This window comes from Dromaius novaehollandiae, chromosome 16 (genome assembly GCF_036370855.1).
Source record: "Dromaius novaehollandiae isolate bDroNov1 chromosome 16, bDroNov1.hap1, whole genome shotgun sequence".
In the NCBI taxonomy this organism is placed as follows: domain Eukaryota; kingdom Metazoa; phylum Chordata; class Aves; order Casuariiformes; family Dromaiidae; genus Dromaius; species Dromaius novaehollandiae.
This window is the reverse complement of record NC_088113.1, coordinates 3,877,988-3,894,191: the sequence shown is the minus strand read 5'-3', so window position 1 is coordinate 3,894,191 and position 16,204 is coordinate 3,877,988.

The following is a 16,204-nucleotide window of genomic DNA, read 5'->3' as shown; positions in this document are numbered from 1 at the left end:
GGATAGAGTCCGGCAGCCGGTGGAGTAGAGGGAGAGGGAGGAGGAGAAGGAGAAGTAATGACAGAGAGATCATCAGGCATATAAGGTGGAGCAGAAACTTTTGGAGCACAGTCCGGGGTACTAGTATCTGCTCACACAAGTGTTACCTTCGGCAGGTTTCTTTCCTCCCTCCCTCCTGGCTCAAATGCTTCCGTGCCCATGCCCAGTTATCCCAAACATACCAGTAATCCATTAGACTTGGAAACCTGTCTTCTAGACGATTTCACAAGGAAGTTAGTTCCTGCTGATCAAAAGTCCCTTGCGGTGGCCACCGTTCTGCTGGGTTTCCCTCCTTTGTCAGGAATGGGCAATCCTCCTGACACAGCTGGATCAACCTTTTTTCCTTAGATTTTTTTGGTACTCCAGTTTTCCAAAATTTCGGCTAAGGGCGTCCCCTTTTCTATGCCGAAATTATTCCCCATACTGAGTTTCTGAAAAGTGCGTCTTAAGCAAGTCAGGCAGCGCACTTCCTTACCAGTAACACCAGCCCCTGTAGCTGGTGCGATCACACTCTCTTTCTCTCACTCTCTGGGAACCGCACTCCCACCCCCCGAGTCTTTAACTGCTAGGACTGCTGTCCCTGCGCAGCGGGCGGCTTCCTCAGCCGACGGGCGCCCCGGTCGGTTCCCAGGCTACACACACACACACACACACACACACACACACATACACAGAGAGTACTGTTCACGCTCACACCAGACTCTAGACTTCTGTCTTACAGTCTTGCAGTGCGCCTTATGCTGATCAGGCTGTGCATCCCTGCTCCGGCCGGACCGAGCTGGGACTTACAACCCACTCAACTTCTGAGGTAAACTGTTTTTCTCCTTATTTTTGTTTTTTGCGGTCTCTGATGACGGTTGTACCTCTGTTTTTGTTGGGTCTTACTGTTGTGTCTTAAGGTCCTGAGGAGGAGGTGATTCTAAATCATAACAATTAACACTGCCCCAGCAGTGAGCTGAGGCTTTGTCCCTCAAGGTCCTAATGCCCTGCACTGGTCTTCTTTCAAAGCCTTGACACCCTCCCTTTCGGGGTGTGAGAGGCAGGAATGCAGACTGCTTGTAACTTCCTTATCTTCCTAGCTTGAACCAGCTCTGAGGCCCTTTTCTTACTGGACTAAGTAAAAGTTCATTATTTTATCTAAGTGCGGCCTAAGGCTTCAGCAAATTTAGCTACTCATGCTAAGCAAGTCTTATAGAAGTTGTGCTAAGCGGCTACCTCTAGACAGTTTCAGTTCGCTATTCTTTAACAACCACATCTGCTCTTCTCATCCTGTTGGGGTACTGTGGGATGGCAGGATGCATCCCAGCCCGGCAGCATCGTCCTCCCGGCACAGGCACAGCTGCAGAGCTGGGGCCAAGCCGTGGTCCTGGGGTGCAGAGCAGCTGAGGGAAGCCCCACTGTACCTCCCCAACCAGGGCCCTCCGTTCTTCAAAGGGCCTGAGGAAATGATACGGTAGGACCCATCATGTGGGTCCTAACTCTGGAGGCCCAGCTTGGGTGTTGGGTAGGTCAGCAGGGTATCGAGAGGGAGCAGCAGGTAGATTGACACAGCGTTCAGGGTCTGGGCTTTAATCTCCGAAGACTCAGATCGTTTGGTGTCTCCTCAGTGTGGCTGGGGTCAGGTGAGAGGTGCTGCAGTACTGGGAGGACGGATACGCCGGGATGCTCTGCGGGGGGTTCACGCTTTTGGGATGGCATGCTCCCCCCTGGGCATGCTCCGAAGCCCATCCTTTCTCAGGCAGGAGACTCCCGCATTTCTAGGACCCCCATGCGTGTCCCAGGCATGTGGTGAGCTATGGGAGAAGCACCCAGCGCTGGAGGCGTCCCGGCCTGCAGCTCTATTTGACACACGGCGAGACGTCGTGGGAATAACTGCCGCGATTTCCTGCAGGAAGGACAAACGGCCGGGAGCTTGATTGATTCATGCCTTGGCTCTGGGCCAGGGGCCTGGGTGGGGCCCGAGTCTGGGCTGCCTGGCACGTGCAAGTGAGTTGCGCGCTTCCAGGCAGGTCAGCATCCTTAGTCAGGACTTTTTTGATGAACTGGAGTGGGGGGTTGTTTGAAAAAATCTGATTCACAGAAACAGAGAAGCATTCGTGCGTCAGTGGCAGAGGCCCAGCTTGGAGCTCCTCACCGACAGCAAAACCAGTGTGAAGGGGAAGAGGACCAGGAGCGAGAGAAGCTGCAGGCTGGGTGCTGAGACGCTGCTCTGCTGCTGTGGCTGTGTGTGTTTTACCTTTCAGCGAGCACGTGTGACTGCGTGCCTGTATAGCACACTGATTTCCAGCATTTCTGAAGCAACTGTCCAGATTCCCGTGTGGGACAGCTGGGCCACACGTAAAATCCGTAAGCTGTATGGCTTAGGATGATCTACTGGCCCCTTCCCACAGCCCACACGTGCGCGCGTGTACGACCACGTTACCCTCCTGCGGCAGCAAAGCCAAAGACTGCTTGCTGGTAGCTAATGGGCTCCTTAGCCTTTCGCAAGCCGGGTTTTGTTGAGCTGTGTGTCTCTCCTGTTCGATAAAAGCCATATCTGGGGCTGCTGAGGAGCTCCTTCCAGCAGCAGTCTCTCAGAGTCCTGTTGAGACCTTCTGATGCTACTTTCACAGCTGATTTCCATCCCCTGCTTGAGCCTGTCCTGGCATTTTCTCTGCATAATCTCTCTGGTCCCCTGAACTTCATCGTTAAGCAGCTATTATTAGACTCATTTCTTGGCATAGACAGGAGCTGTGACAAAGCCTGCAGGTCTACTTACAGAGCGCAGTTAGACGTTTTGTTAGTTGCATTAATTAAATTGATCCCTTCTGAAAAAATAAAAGACCTTAAGAGCTCACGTTCAGAGTGTGGAACAAGATTCCCAGGCTGCAAGCATCCGGATAACAATCCATCGGGCTTCCTGCGGTGCTGTGTCTATTCAGGCACTAATTAGTGCTCAGCGCCCAGGTGAGGGCTGCTGTGCAGAGGCACCGCCGGCTCTCCCCGGGCAGCTCCGCGGGAATCAGGGAGGGCGGCCGAGGGGCTGCCGGGGGCTGTCGGCAGCAGCGGGGCCAGGGGTGGGAATGAGCTGGGCACAGAGGATGCGGACACACAGACACACAGACAGACGTACACCCCAGGAGGGATCCAGCCCCAGCTGTGCTGGGCATTTGCTGCCAGGCTTCTCAGCCAGAGCTCCCCAAACCTGGTGTGGCTTTACATGAGGGTCCTGGCAGAGCGAGGAGGGGGAGAGAGCAGCATCAGTCACCACCTTTCCCATCACTGATCCCGCTTGCTTGCGCCCCCTCTGATTAGCAGCCCCTTCCTTACGGAGACTGGGCTGTTGCAGAGGACGAGCAAGGCTGGTGGCACGCCGTCCCCAGGATTACACCGATGCATATTGCAAGCCCGGTCTGCCCGACCTGGCATCGGTGGGCATGTCACCATCCCTACGGTGCAGGGCTAAGCCCTGGGAAAATGCTGAAATGGATGGAGAGGGAAATGGCTGAAGAGATTCAGATGTGCAATATATGGTTGACTGACTGATTCATCCTTTGTTATACAGGAGATGCAGCGAAATGGTATTGCCTGATCTTAAAATCACTGAAATCTCTCTCTCTCTTAACTTGACAGCACTTTCTCTTTGCTCTAGGATGTAATTTGTTCTTGCAAAGTTTCTTCCTTCTCAGTCTGGGTTCTCCTCTTACAACATCCCTACAAGAAAGTCACAGTCACCTGGACTCTCCTGGTGTGCAAAGACTTTTGCTACCACACTGCAGGACTTAGGCTATCAAGGTAGGATAATTTCTAATGAAGAACAAGGGACAGGATGGGAAAAAGTAGCCCTTGGGCAGTAAAACAGCTTTGGGAAAGGCAAGAGTTGAGTGCTGCGACATACCTGTGCTGGAGTCCATCCCATCCTTTCTGCCAGTGAATCACTGACTATGAAATCCAGCAATTCTAACAGTTACTCTTTGCTTAAGTGAAGCTGTTAATCTTCTGGAAGACTATTTCTTGGCCTGCACATCAGTGAAACTTTACACATTAAACCCAAATATTTACTGCATGCTATACATCTGCTCTACAACCAAGTGACATCAACGGCAAGGACTTCAGTCAGCCCCTCGGGTGATGTAGTTGACATAAGTTAAACATAAAAGTCAGCACATGAATTGCAGACTGTAAAATCTACTGTCATGTCTGCAATTTATGCTGGGTTGATTAGCCCCGCTGGCCTCTTGGGGAATGGGCGTGAGACCCCAGTGTTGTGGCTAATCAGCATCTTGCAAACGATAGTGCTGTTGCTTTCCTGCCAGGCCCTGCCCAGCACGGCCTCGGAGACGCATGGGCTCAGGGCAAATGCCCTCGCTAGCAGTGGGAGGCAGGGAGCAGCCCCCAGCCCGCACAGGGAGCAGCCCCAGTTTTGCCTGAGCAGCCCAGGGCCAACTTGCCGCTCCAGCTCCCCCAGCACGTGGCAGTCCCTTGAGACAAGGCCCTGGTGCAAAGGGGTTAAACCTAGCCGAAAAAAGCACTGGCTGCCTCCTCTGTTTAAACACTGCTCGCAGGTGCTTACGGCTTCTCCAGCTATGCTGAGGGCCGTCTGCCTCTCTGCCGGGAGAAACGCTCCTCTTTGTTCGGAAACGGCTCTCTGGAGCCCAGTGTTGTGGTGGGGTCCTAGCTTTAACTTTAGCACAGAGAGGTGAGGAGAGGTACCCTTGGATGGCACAGAGTCTAGAGCTGGGCTGGGAACTGCCTCCTGGAGACATTAGCGGATGATTTTGCTCATCCCCTGGCTCCCGTGGGCGCAGCTCCCATGGGTGCAGCATTCCCCTCTGGCCAGGAGCCGCCCACCCACACCGTGCTCGTGGAGAAACTGAGACACAGAGCGAGGTGATGCAGGTCCTGGCTGGGTGCGGGATGCTGAAGGGTCTGTGCCACCGCAGCCAGGGCTTGGCCCACTCCCCTTTGCTGCCTGGGCAGTGCCTCCCCGGGGAGAGCAGCCCGGCTGTCCCACAGCGACGATCACCCTGGGCTGGCAGCACAGACGCGTTATTCGCAGCAGCCCCTCGGCTCTCAGCAGCTGGCTGAGGGCGAAGCCACAGCTGCCCTCATTTCTCTTGGCTCCTGGAGGCTGCTGCAGCTGGGAGCAACCTTGCAGACATGGGACAGCTCCAGACCCAGCAAAGAGAGTATGTTTTCCACTGGCTGAGAGCAAAAACTCAGGCTGGGAGCGTCAGTGCAGCTCTGCTCCCGGCCTGGGTCCTCCTCCCAGCCCAGCTCAGCCTGATGCTGAAGTCAAGACAGAAGTGCAGAAGTCAGGACAAACACAGCAGGGCAGGATCTGAACCCCGGTATTTCAAGCCCTGGCACTTCCGAGCTCATGGGCAGTCAAAATGGGCATGGCCCTGCAAGAAGCGCAGGCACTGAAATCACGCTTCCCAGCTGCACAGGCAACACGCGGGTGCTCGCTGGCTCGGGGGCGTTATCTGCTGGCAAACACCGGTGACGTGGCCTTTCCCATGGGCACGGGCGGCCTCCTTCTCTTAGACTGGCAGGTGCCAGGGCGCATGCTGCCTGCCAAGGTGTTTGACCTCAGAGATGCTTTGTTTAGACGTAGCAAAACCCTCCCACCCTAGCCCTGTTCCTGTCTGCTCCAGGCCCAGCATCTATTGCGCCTCACATGTCTGCTAGGGACATTGCGCTAGCCCTGGAGTGGGCTGTGAGTGCAGAGGGGAGAGGCAAATGGCCACGCGTGCTTGCAGGCTGGGCCAGGGGAAAGGCAAAATCCTCCTGCCTTGCAAATGCAGAGCCACTGGCAGTCTGGCTGGCAGAGAGACCTGCAAAAAAAAAAAGAAAAAAAAAAAGAAAAGAAGAAAGCTGCAGGCTGGAAGCCGCCACCCCAATACCCTGCCCTGCTCAGCCCAGCCTCCTCGCCCCCACGAGCAAGCCACCCTGTCCCCATGGGCCTGGAGTGATCTGCTGCCTGCAGCCCCCCTTGTGCCAGTTACCCACCCTCTTACCCGAGCCCCCGGGGGAGGACAGGCCAGCGCTGGGTGATGCATGGGCAGGCCAGCTGCCTTCCTGGCTTCTGCATGCAGCCGGGATGCCCGTGGGAAATGTCCTGGAGCGAGAGGAGATCTTGATGGATGTTACTTGAAGCTTTAAGAGAGCAGAAGTATTAGAGCAGCTGGCTGCAATATTTAGTTCCCAGGCCCAGTGGGAAACACTGGAGGAAAAGTCTTCTGCTGCCAACGTGGGGCTTCTCAGAGCAGGGGGGCAGGACGGGCAGGAAGACCCTCATGTCCTAGGAAAAGGTTGTTTATGGGCCCTGAAGGATGCTCCTCCGCATCTGGAAGAAAAGACCCTTCAGCATCAGTTTTGTAAATTAAATTTTGCCTTGGGGTTCACCTTTCCAGCAGGTGTTTGGCCCATGCTCAGGCACAAGCTGGGCTATGGCTCTGGCAGGGTGCTGCTGATGGTGCCTCAATAGCTGCTGCTGTTGTGTCGTGGCTGGTGGGCTTGCTGGTGCTGACCCACCCTCCAAGGGACCATTTCTCCTTCCCACGTGTGGGGTGAGGAGTAGCTCTGGATCAAGTTATTTGTGTCAGGGTTCGTCTGGAGAAATGCTGCGGAGCAAATCTGGACTAGTGACCCCCAGGCTGTAGCTGCTCTGGTGAGCCCATAACCATGAGGCGCTGCAGCTTCCCCCTGCAGCAGTCGTGGTGCCCGGTGCCAAGGGTCTGCTCCGGTACGGCACGCTGGGTAAGCGTGGGGCAGGCTGCTGCAGAAACTGCTAAGGGTGTGAGAAACAGCTGTGGGATGCCTCCGGGGTGTCTCCACCAATGCATCCTCCTCCCACAGGCTCCAGAGCCTCATTTAATCTCTGACCCTTCCCCACGGACCTTGCCTGAGCTACGCGGCAGGAGCGGGGGGGGGGGGGGGGGGAGAGCTGTGCACGACCTCCTTGATCCTGCCCTTGCCTTGCCCATGACCTGCCTCGTCGCTATGGCCGTGCTGGCAACCGCCAAAGTGTCAGCTGGCCCTGGTTACTGTCACCATGTCTGCTCTTCTCATCCTGTTGGGGTACTGTGGGATGGCAGGATGCATCCCAGCCCTGCAGCATCGTCCTCCGGGCACAGGCACAGCTGCAGAGCTGGGGCCAAGCCGTGGTCCTGGGGTGCAGAGCAGCTGAGGGAAGCCCCAGATGCACTGCCCTTGCTCTTGCCACACCAGGTGCTGCTGGATTGACCTCTTGCTGCTGATGCACTGTGGGAAAAGGCAAATGCATAATTTAAAGCTGACAGCAGGTGCCAGCAAAGAGCTATTCTACAGCAAGTGGAGGCCTGTTGTGTGCAGGGGGTGTTCGGCTTCAGCACCGTGTGCAATGCTGGGCATCTTCTGCACACCCCGCCCGAGGGCTGCCAGGCCCAGCATGGCCTGACCCGGCCCGCTGGGTGCTGCAGACTAGAGACCAAGCTTCTGCTTGGCTACCCACCCTGTCTGTAGCCAGAGGGGAGCATGGGTGCTTTACAGCCAGCTGAGAACCTGCAAACATAACTCACAAACTGTAACATCAGCCCTGACCTGGCAGCCTGGTGGGTGCAAGCAGGGGTGCACCCAGCCTCTTGGGGCTGGGTGTGCTTGTGGGTTTTTGGACCTAGAGCTGAAGCACGGGGCATGGGCTTGGGTGTCCCACAGCCTGGAGAAGGGGACAGGAGCCCTGTCAGAGCTGGCTCCCTGGACAGAGGCTGCGCCTCTCTCCAGAGGGCACCGAAGCTGGGCCCCAAGCACCCCCACCCCTTCCGCGGAGGAGGCGGGAGCAGCTCCATGTTCAGAGCTGCAAGTGCCCGCTGCAGCCCCGGGCTCCTCTCCCTGCCCTCTGCCCTGGCGCAACAGCTGGCAGCACGGAGAGGGATGGGGCCATGGCTCCCCTCTGGTCCATCTTGCAGGCACGGCGTTGTGCCCTTGAGTCCTGGAGCAGCACCCCACGGGGACAGGGGACACGCTTCACCAGGCTGACCACTGACCGCTTCCCTGTTGGTTATCTAGGCTGAGAGAGTCTCTGAAGAGGGCTTTGGGAGCTCCTTCCCACTGAACTGACAGCCCAGCCCCTCCAGCCCTCAGCTAGCCCAGCCCTGGTTTTCACAGGGTGGTGCTGAGCCCCATGTCCCTCCTCTGCATGCTCTGGCTGTCTGCTAGGCCACATGGCCCCGGCTCTCGAGGGCTCCGCAAAGCTGTCCTCACTGGGACAGCAAGTTTCTTAGCAAATTCCTTTGATACCAGCTGGGGTTGCATCTCACGCTCCCTACCTGATTGGTAGATGTCCATGCTACTCCTGCTCTGCAACAAGAGTTATTTTTACTCCTAGCTGTGCACACACTCCCGCCTTCAAACCTGCCGGAGGAGCTCCCGATCTCGGGCGTCACGGGGCCCGCTTGTCTCCCTGCCCCGCCATGCCCAGGGACCCTCGTCACTGCTGCTGTGGTGTCAACCATCCCTGCTTCCCCTCCCAGTAGCCCAATGGGACCCAGCCTTCTGCTGCCTTGGCGCCAGGTTCTGCTTGTTTTCACCTGCGCGTACCCCAACAGCCTCCACGCCGGGAAGGGAAACAGGACGGGCGTTTCTCTTCATTGGGGTTGTCACTTCTTCTTCCCTGGGTGGGAGGGACATGGTCCCAAGGCAACACAGCACTGGTTAGGAGCCCACATCCTTACCCTCCTTCTTGGTGTGTCTGTCCAGGAACTGACACAGAGGTCCCAAATGCCTCCCCCCGTCCCCCACTTTGCCGTGGGCTGAGCTCTTCCTTCCCGAGTGCCCCCTTCCACCTGGCAGTACAAAGCTCTTTTTTGTGGCCTGACAAGTTAACTGGAGCTTGTTTGGTGGGAGGACTTGTGTATGTACACGGCCTCTGCTATTTCCCCCTTCCCAGTGGTCTTCTCAGCTGCCTATCCCAGCAGCAGGACCAGGGCCAGAGATGGACATCTTGTCTCTGGCTGGTTTCCTGTCAATCTTGGTGACAGTCAAGCCTCCTTCCCCTGGCAAACTCAGGGCTCCCTGGGACACAGCCAGCTGGGAGCTCTGCCAGGTATTTTGGATGGTCAGGAAAGGGCTGCTGGACCTGGGAGAGCTCCAGCTCCTCAGGTCCGGGGGCTGTGTAGCTAGCGCAGAGTGGCCGTGAACATCAGCTGTCCCTCCTCAGGCTGCCAGAACCAAGGGTGTGCACATGTACTGCCTGCAACAGCCTGGGGCCCGGACGGGTCGGTGAGGGGCAGCCCTTGGAGAGGGGACACTCTCACCCTGCCAGGGGCCTCTTGGAGGGTGCACAGGCTCCACTGGACACCGGTCCCCAACCATCTCACGCCTGGCCCGGAGAAGCACCAGGGATGCCGGCACTGCTGCAGCAGATCCATCCCTGAACGATTGCCTGGAGTTTGGGCTACATTTAGTATGAAGAAGTCAGGTGAGAGGCAAGCTGACGCCAGTGCTGGCCCTGCACCCGCGAGGGTCCCATGAGCTGGACCAGGGAGGACGGTGTGGCTGAGCCCAGTGATGCTTCGGGGGGTCCCTGTGCAGGGACGGCGGTGCCCCTTCCCAGGCTGTGCCCCTTCCCAGGCAGTGCGTGACGGCTGGCTCTGCCCCCTCCTCTGTCCCTGCCTGTCCTGCGCGCCGGGCAGGGGCCTCTGGCTACCTCTGTGAAGGCTTTGCACAATGGGGATGTCTCCATTCTTTCCAGAGAGGGGACAAAAAAAAAAAAAAAAAAAAAAAAGCAGCGATTCATTATCCGCAAAAGCAACAAAGGCAGTCGCAGCGCTGAATAGGCCTTGCAGCTGAAGCCGTGCCCCTGGAGGTGGCCGGCGGCCCGGCCCAGCTGAGACGGCCTCTGCCCGGCCTCCCTGGTGCCACCCAGCGCCGCGGCCCTGGGTGCGAGCGGTGCGCCGCAGGGCTCCCGTCCCACCTGCTCGCCCGTCAGATGGGAAGTGCCCCCAGACAAAAGCCAGGGCTGCGTCTCCCACCCTTGGGCTTTGCCCCGACACGTGTCTCTTTAACCTCTTCCTCGCGGCCAGCTGCTACGAGGGGATCCTCCTTTGTGGCCATGGCCGGCACACCCGGAGCAGCAGGCAAGGCTGCCCATCTGGCCAGCGATCCCTCGGCTGTTAGAGACCCCCCCCCTCCCCGCACCGTGTTATAATGGCCTTAACCTCCCCACCGCTCCCCTCCGCCCCGCCTGCGTCGCCTGCGTCGCCCGCCTCTCCCTGCTGCCCCAGCCATGCCGCCCTGCGGCTGCTCGCAGCCTCGAGCCCCAGGCGGGGAGGACGATTTGGGAAGGGGCCGGGAGCACCAGGGCTTGCAGCAGCCATGTTGCGCCCAGTGCGGCTCTGGCGCCCAGGCTCGGGGGGCTCGCGGGGAGTGCAGGGTCTCAGGAGCGATACCTCCCCAGGGCAGGCCTGGGGCGCCCCGGGACACGGCCCATGCGCGGACAAGGCGGGAGGGGAATTTGCCCGCTCGGGCCTGTGGAGCTCCACCGCTCCTGTGGCTGCAAGGTGGATGAATCCGGCCTTGGAGGCCACAGTGGCTCCGTGCATAGGCTCAGCACCAACCTACGCCGTGGTAGGTCCGTCCCAACCTCACCACGGCAAAGCCATGCGCCCTTGCCCTTGCTCGCTCAGGTACTGAGCACCCCAGGGAGCCTGGCGGTGGATGCTGGAGCACCCCGGGATGCCAGGAGGAGCAGCCTCCAGGAATCCCTCTGCCTCGTGGAGCCCGGCAGCGGCTGGGATGGGGGAGAGGAGAGGCGAGGAGAGGTGGCAGCTGGTATCCCGGGGCTGGCTGAAGCCCAGCGCCCTCCCTGCACGGTCAGCGGTGTCCCCAGGCTGGGAAGAGAAGAGGGAGACTCGGCTCCCTCGCCAGACATCCATCTCCAAGGAGGCCTTATCTGCCGCTAATGCTTCGCAGCAGACTCACAAAAGCTTGTGGGCTTGGCAAGATGCTCCGAAACTGCATTTGCTCCAGATTTGCGGTGTGGTCCCCCTCTGACTACAGTGGCTTCAGGAGTCAATTGTGGAAGGCGGGTCGCCTTGCTTCCAGAGGCTCCGTCCCACCGTGGCTCCAGTGCTGGCCACAGGGCGACAAGGCCAGGTGTGTAGCTGGGCCGGCCGGCACCACAGGCCACTGATGCTCGGGAGAAGACGCAGGGGAGCTGCGGGGGTACAGGAGGGCCTGCGTGATGGCTCAGAAGGCAGGGCCCAAAACACTGCAGGCCAGACTGCGCTCAGACCACTCAGATTTCCCTTTTCTCTTTTCTCCAGTTTCCACTTTGCCGCCACCCTGGAAAAGGGACCGCCCGTGGCAGGGAGGCTGCTGCGGGCAGGCCGAGCTCGGCCTGCGCTGTGCATCACCTGTCCCGGGCAGGGAGGCGCAAAGAGGCCCTGGGGCCAGAGCCCACTGGCTTCAGGGCTCTCCCTGCAAAGGCCTCCTTTTCTCTTGCAGGCTTTGGAGAGGGATGGCATGGCTGCCTGTGGCATCCCAGAGGCCATGGACTGGGAGAGCTATGGCAGCACTGGCCAGGTACTCCCCCCACAGCTGGCTGGACGAGCACCGATGGGGGCTTGGTCCTTCCTCTTCCTCCCAAACACGTCAGTTGAGGAAGTCCTGGGAGAGTAGGCCAGGAGGCGTCCTCAGGACACTGCGATGCCTTTGGCTGCAGATAAGCAGTCAGCCTCCTCCTGCAAGCACTTCCTGGGCAGGAGCACTTGGGGACGGGCTCTCAGCAGTGCTTATGGGAGTCCGTCGTTGCTGTGACCTCCCGGGTGGGCAAAAAGGCCACAGGCACTCGCCATCCTGCCGCGGAGGAGCTGGCCGCTCAGAGGATTGGCGGGCAAGTGGCACAGCTGCCACGGCTGGAGAGGCAAAGGCGGTGAAACATGCTGGCAACAAGGGCCCTGCCACCTCCCAGGCTCTCTCCCAGCTGCAGGGAAGATGCTGAAGGACCAGGCGTGTCCTGGAGAACAGCCTTCCCGATGCTCTGGGTAGCGGGTGACAGGCACAAAACCGGCTCTTTGCCTGCCACCTTGCCCACAGTGCTCTCCAGCTCAGAAAGGGATCAACTGGTGGGAGGGTGCCTGCTGTGAGCAGGCAATAGCACTGCCTGCGCTGTGCTCCACCTGCCCCGGGCAGGGGGAGGACAAGGGGCCCTGGGGCCAGAGCCTGCTGGCGTTGTGACCTTCCCTGCAAACGCCTCCTTCTCTGTTTCAGGCTCTGGGGACAGGTGGGCAGGCTGGGCAGGCTGGTGGAGACCAGCCCGAGCCAATGGACTGGGAGAGCTATGGCAGCACTGGCCAGGTACTCCCCCCGCAGCCAGCTGGATGGGGACTGATGGGGGCTTGGCCCTTCCTGTTCCTCCCCCTCCTCTCCTCCTGTTGCAGCCTTTGCAAAATCTTGCGGCTGTATCCCCAGAGAGTAGCACGCTTGCAAGGCGTAGCATCCAAAACGCCATTTGCAAAGTTCAGCATCTCCACGCAGAATTAAAAGCGTATGCTGAAAGGATTGTCCGTGATGTTCTTGACACCCTGAAGAAGGAGGAGGAGGAGAAGTTAGAAAAAGAAATGCATGCAAAGGCAAGCTCCTTTGAGGACTCTTCAGAAGAAAGCACGGAGGAGAGTGGGCTAGTGGAGCAGCTATTAGAGCGGTGTGGTCCCCCTCTGACTACAGTGGCTTCAGGAGTCCATTGTGGAAGGCGGGTCGCAAAACAGCCCAGCCCAAGAGATGGGAAGGAGAGCTCTCCGGGCCAGGGCTTTCTAAGGCCAGCGGAAAAGAAAATCCCCGCTAAAATATTAGACACGCCTCAACCAAGCATGAAGCTCCCACCTATCATGGTCCCCGGAATGGTCATGCCTTCAGAGGCAGAAGCACAGTCTGCAGAGGAGCTGTCACCTCATCTCCTCCCATCTGTCCTCCGAGGCTCTGAGCGAGATGCTCAGAGCCCACAGTAAGGCATTCACAAGCCCCTGTATTACCCCTGGGCACCCACATCCTACTCTGGTGCTGGAAACCCCCAGGGAGCTTCCCCCAGCAGAGAATAGAGTGTACTTCCAAGCACTGCTCTTGCCTCCTGGTATTCTTTTGCTGCTCTTGTGATTTACACTTGGTCACAACAGTCACCAGCAGCTCCTTCAAGAGTGGGACAAGACCTGATGCCTAACTGGCAAGGCACAGGAGCCAGAGTTTCTCTTCAACCAGCCTTAACGAGTTTTCTTGCAGGGACTGGGAACGCCTGGGCTATCAAGCACTCATCAGGGAACAAGAGGGGACTCCCAGCACTTGCCATCACCTCTGTGTTGCCGAGCCCGGCTCAAGTCCTTATGTTAGGGTTTCTGCGGCATGAAGACTGTTCTGCTTCAGAGCTCTTGTGAAACATTTCCATGGCCAGCAGTCGATTGCCTTCCGTAAGCTCACCGCAGCATGAGACCTGCCCAGCTAGCAAGGCAGAGGAGCCGGAGTTTCAGTTCAACTCGCCTACCTGAGGAAGGTCTCTCTGAGCATGGCTGGGCTTTCTCCTTTGAGCAGGAGATGCCGTGATGCTGTCTGTCGGCGGTCATCACCTCCTCCGAGTGTGCCGGGACAGCCTTTCAGCAGGGCAGGCTCACAGGTCACGTTCCTTCCACGCCAATGTGCCAGGAAGGCAGTGCAGCACTCACTGCTGCCCTACCTGCCTGTGGCTGGCTGAGCAAGGGCTTTCAGAAGCATCCACCCCATGGACATGGGGTGCTGGTGAACGGGAAGGTCTGGCAAAGTGGCAGTGTGCGTGTGCCAGGAGGATGTCTCTAGCAAGGCTGCAGGTGGAAATGGCAGCTGGAGCCGTTCCCTTCCAGAGATCTCCCTGGCACAAAGCAAAGGGCGCAGGAGCAGCAGCACTGGGGGTCAAGGGGGAGCTCCAGCTGGCTTGGCTCTGCAAAGAGCTTGCCCCCAGCTTCTGCAGGCAGGGCACAGAGGCTGTGCTGAGCACCGCCACTGCCTCAGCCGCACACGAGCCGAGCTGCTGTCAGCTTGAGTCACCAGGCAAAGGGCTGGCCCTGTGCGGGCACGCAGCACAGCAGGTTGAAGAAGCTGCTTTGGGGAAGGTGCAGTCCCTGCCCACCCACCGGCTGCAGAACCCAGCACCCGCCATCTGGCAGCACCGCTGCCCCGACACCCTCTCTCCGGGACAAGAGCAGCCCACTGCAGCCTGACACTTCCCAGCCACGGCTGCACCCGCTCTCAAGGCCGACTCCTCCAGCCCCAAGCACATCCCCTGCTGACGGCTGCTGGACGGGTCTCGCTTGCCCAGCAAGCTGCCCCCTGTGCCAGGCTGGCTGAAAGGTTCCCTTGCTGGCAGAGATGAATTCCCACCCCTAGGGGAAGGACACTAGAGCCAAGGAGAGACAGAGCGAGAGATTTCCCCGGTGCCGTAGGGTGTCTCCCTGCCTCTGAGAAAAACCAACCCAAACCAAGCAGCGCAGGGCCCCTGCCTAGCAAACTCCTTGAGGTGAGCCGAGTATTTTCCTGCTCTGGAAACGTGCTGGATTTCATGCAGCAGTGCCCCTGCGAGGCATAGCCCAGCCGTTGGGAAGGGGCTGCACCGAAAGGTGCACGGAGGGTTCTGGGTGGCTCCGAAGCAACCCCAGGGCTCGTGCTGCAGTGGATTTACAGCAGGCATTCGACTGCTGGCCATGGAAATGTTTGCGGTGGCCTCTGAAGCACAGCAGTCTTCCCTCCACTGACACCCTAATATAGAGGCAGGAGCTGAGCTCGGTAACACAGGTGTGAGGGCAAGTGCTGGGAGCCCCCTTGCCTTCCCTGATGACGCCTTGATAGCCCAGGCCTTCCCAATCCCCCGCCCCCCGCCCCGAGAAAACAGGCTGTGGAGCCCTTCCCTCAGGCAGGCGGGTTGGACAGAAACTCGGGCTCCTCTGCCTTGCTAGCTGGGCAGAAGGTGTCGGCCAGCTCTCGGAGGAGTTGCTGGTGACGAAGAGGAAATCACAACAGCAGCAAAAGAATACCAGGACGTAAAAGCAGCGCTTGGAAGTAAAGTCTTTATTCTGTGCTGGGGGTGGGGGGGGTGGGGGATAAGAGGAGGAGGGGGCTCCCCTCCCCGGGGACTCTCTGGCTCTGGGCAGCAGCTGTGCTGGAAGATGCTTAGAGGATCCCAGCTGGAGGGGCTGTGCCACGCGGTGAGGCCTGTTCTCTGCTGACACGCGAGTCGGCACTGTCAGCAGCCCCTGTGGCTCAGAGAGAGCCAGGGAAGGACAGGGGCATGCACGCCACAGAGTGCCGAGCCTTCCCTGGCCCAGCAAAGGCAGCGGGAGTGAGGTGCAGCACAGCCCTCTGCGATGTGCTTCCTGCACGTTCTTCTCCCCACGGATTGTTCAAGAGTCTGAGCAAGCTCCCTGCCTTCTCTTGCTGACCGTCACTTCCGAGCACTGGTGTCAGAAGATGATCTGAAGCCTGGCGCCATGCACCTCCTCAGCTCACCCCCCAGCAGCCAGCTAATGCCCTCCCTCAGCACGCACATTACTCCGGCGTGGCCCTCACAAGCTTTCCACGCATGCGTCTCTGCTGGGCTCCTCTCTGGGAAGGGGGCTTTGGAGCTGTTGGAGGGACGGGCTGCCTGGAATACTGCTGGCCCGTGGAGGGGAAGGTGTCTCGCGTGCTCCCTGGCCTCGCTTTAGCTTGGGTTTCTGGCACTGGAGCGCAAGGTCTTGATGGGGATGCCGAGGGGTAATAGAGGGGCTTCTGCACGCCTTCTGCTGTGCTCTGAGCATCTTGCTGAGAGGTTTGGAGGACAGAGGGGAGGAGATGAGGTGACAGCTCCTCTGCAGACTGTGCTTCTGCCTCTGAAGGCATGGCTTCTGACAGCCCATGTTCAGATTCACGAGATGATCCTTCCCCTTCTTTGGTGACCTGGGTGGAGACAGGCATCTGGGGTGGCTGCGGTTGTCTCTCAGCAATCGTTTCAAGGGGCAGCTTCAGGACTTCAGAAAATTTACACTGGAAGTGCCGTTCAAATTGAGAAGCCACGAATGATTGCAAGGTGGCTCCAACACTCACAACTGCATCTGTGGGGATTTGGTCAAGAGAAGGCAGAGGAGATGCTCCATCATAGCCTGCTCCCTCAGCTTGCCTCGCTCCGCTTCCTCCCGCTTCGGCAGCT